Below are 3,739 nucleotides of genomic sequence, written 5' to 3'. Positions count from 1 at the left end.
GAGGTCTAATGCGCCATAACTCATGAATTTTACTACTATTTACATCCCCATTTATACAAACACTCAATTCTTCTAAAGTAATGTTATCTACTCCCTCACATGACTATAGAGCACTCTTCTTAACATGGATATCCTCAAGAAAAATATGATCTAATGATTGGTATTCTTGTTTTAGCTCATCTATTTGGTCTAGAAGTTTTTTTTCTGCTTCATACAACTCATAATTAAATTGTTGGGCGTTACACGCATCAACCTTTGCCCTCAAATATGAATCCAAGTTATGCACAACCAAGCCAAAATTATCATTTTTTTGTGCAAGCTCATCTCTCTCCTTAGACCAATCTTTCATCACCGTTGTTAGTAAACAACGTCGTTTCGCAGAATCCACTAATCGAGAATATCCGTCCCAATACCAACCCTTACTCCCCTATTCAAATTCAGATGTCCAAGAGGTGAGGTCATGACTAGCAAAAAAATACGGGCCATAAAAAGCTTTGATTAACCAAGCGTCTTCATCATTAACCTTACCTCTGTATATTTCATCCTCAGATGTCATCCTGAGAGAACTAGAGACATACTAAGAGAAAAATCAAATAGTTATAAAAATAACATATTTACAAAAAGAAAAGAAAATAAACTTGTAAAGATAATAATAAAAGTCTAACCCAGAAGAATAGTTAATGTCTAATTCCCCGGCAACGGCGCCAAAAACTTGTTGCGACCAAAACACTCACGCAAGTGTGCGCGATCGACAAGTAATATAGTAGTAAGTAAAGTATCGTTCCCACGAGGAATTGTGATTAACTTATCGACTGATGTAGACTCAAACAATTATCAATTCGAGCTAAATTATCACAAAATATATAAAGAACCAATTTACAATTTACTTAGTAATTAAACAATAATTCAATACAAAATTACTACACCAATTACACAATATTTTGATAACAATTTGGGTAAAGATATTCCAGAGTCATGGACTTGCTAGAGATCATGCTACTATTTTAGCTTAAGATTGATTTATTGAATTATCCGGGTTATTGATTATAGGGTTAATAATATTCATAAGAATCTTTCGAGTTCTTATGCATCTATTCAAGTTAAACTAATACATATATGTCTATGGTATTAATATTAGCAAGAATGCATTTACAACTCCTATTTTTCAACCAAACAAGGCAATTAAGTATATGTCTATCTTAATTGCGAATTCTTCACCCGATGCCCGAGATTCAAAACTTGTTCTATTTGATTCTATATGCAACCAAGAATTTTCTTTGTCAAGTTTAATTCAAGATTCGTAAATAATATTTCACTGTTAGCTACGCAGTAAAATAATTAAAAGCAGAATCAAATAAACAACCCATAACGATAGATTCAAGATCTTCAATCTAAGCTTCAAACAACAAGATCATCTAACACCCATGACCCAAGAATACTAGAGTTTTTAGCTACTCATAATCATACAAAAATCAACAATAAAAGTTTTAAACATAATATAAACAAACAAATAGAAGAAAGTTTAGAAGAACTCTTTGAATCCTTGCTCCAAGATGTTGTTCTTCTTTTCCTTTCTTAGCTCCAAGATGAAGCTCCTCCTTTTTCTATGGCTTTTCCCCTTAAAATCTCCCTTTTCTCTCAATAATGGAGCTCTACTTTATGTAAGTTGAGTGGATCCTCTCAGATTTCCCATTTTGCCCCCAAATAATTGATTTCCCGGACTGGACTAGCGCGGGAGCGCATGACCCGCGCTAGTGGGGTTTCTTTCTGTCCAAATCACTGAACTAGCGCAGGAGCGCATGACCAGCGCATGACCAGCGCTAGTGGGTTTTTCTCTTGTTAAGATGTTGCTGCTCAACTTTTCGTCATTTGACTCCATTTTTCACTTGATTACCATCATAAATCCTCATTTGTTTATTGAACTCCTGTGAGACATTACAGTCATGATTAGAGCCAATTTTTGCATTATTTGAACATTTACAATAGTAAACCATCCTTAAGTTGAGCTAAAACATATGCTATATTAAACAATTTAGCCTATTATCAGGTAAATTTTCCAACAGCGAAGAAAACCAGTATACCGGTGACTCATGACAAGAGAGTCCGGGAAGTCTCGAAAGATGACATCACCTTCATGGAGGAGGACGCTGATGAACTTCTTCTGCCACATAATGATGCTTTGTTGATCTTTCTCATTTTAGATTTAAAATCAAGTGTATTTTGGCTGATCCAGGAAGTTCATCCAATATCATACAATGGAGAGTTCTGGAGCAAGCGAAGTTAATCGGGAACATCATTCCGGTGACAAAGCTTCTAGCTGGCTTCAATTTGACAAGTGTGACAAGCCGAGGATAGATTTTGCTGCCCATGCACGCCGAAGAGTAACGAAAACCACTTTTTCGAAGTGGTAGATGGTGACATGGGCTAAAATGTGATCCTCGGAAGGCCATGGATGTGAGCACGTGATTTTTGCCTCATACGATTACTCCAAAAGAATTCTCAAAATTAGATCTTTTCTCTAATTATTTGCTAAAATTAGGAATTACTGTGCAATTTGCCTGAGTGTTTGCATATTTTGTGCATATTTAATTTTATTAATGCATTGAAAATATAAAAAATATAGCATCTGCATTTAGAATTTAGTTTTACATTTTTATATTAATTAAGTAAATTATTGTTTTACAAAAATGAAAAATCCCAAAAAATAACGTATTTTGCATTTTTAGTGTTTAATGTCAAATTTTGTGATTTTCTTTTAATTTGGTATTTAATTATTTGTGATAAGTATTATTTTAAGTTAATTAGTATTTTTAAAGTTAATTTGGGTTTTTATAATTTAATTTAGGATTTTAGTTTTAATTTTGAAAAATAGTTTGGAAAAGGAAAAGAATTAAATAAAAGAGAAGGAAATCAAAATCAGGCTAAATTCAATATTAATTCAAGAGGCCCAAATCAAATTACCCCAAAACCCGTCTGGTCCAGGCCCAACAATATGCCCAATACCCGGTCCAAACTTTCAGTCTCTAAGACCATCGAAATGACGTAGTATAGGGACAGAACTATGCCGTTTCGATTTCAACAGATCTCAATCGTCCATTCATCTACATCCAACAACCAGAAATTCACCCCATTTCTCATTACCCGACTCCGACCAGCATTCCCCGTGCCCGACCCAACCTCAGTCAACCAAAACGACCTCGTTTCCTTTAATGATTTAATCAGAGCCGTTGGATTCCAATCATCCAACGGTCCTAATTAAATCAATGATTTAATATACCTAAACCCCAAAACCCCCTTACCCTATCAGAACCCTCTTCCTTCGTCTCTCGTCTCTCTTTAGAGACCCACCTCACACTGCTACTGACCGCCCGCCAGAAATCGCCCACGGTGGTGCACGGTGGCCAACCAACCCCAAATTTACACCGTACAACCCCCTCACTCCCCTCTTCCCAAATCCGTAACCCGTTACCTTCGAACATCCCTGGAGCCCTTCGAATATCGATTCGAAGGGATGAACCCTATCACCGCCCTAACTTTCTCCGGTGGCGGCGCCACTTCCAATCGACCCCAACAGCACCCCATAACCTCCATAACCCCCTCATGCCCAATATATCATTAGTTTCCCTAGGATGTATCTAGAACTCTTCGAATATCGAATCTGAGTTCGAGCCTTAGAACCCTAAATTCTGACCAGTGCATGAAAGGTCTTTTTGCTAGATTTATTGGCTTATTCAAGCCT

This window comes from Nicotiana tabacum, chromosome 18 (assembly GCF_000715075.1).
Source record: "Nicotiana tabacum cultivar K326 chromosome 18, ASM71507v2, whole genome shotgun sequence".
NCBI classification, from domain to species: domain Eukaryota; kingdom Viridiplantae; phylum Streptophyta; class Magnoliopsida; order Solanales; family Solanaceae; genus Nicotiana; species Nicotiana tabacum.
Note: the sequence above shows the minus strand (reverse complement) of the source record.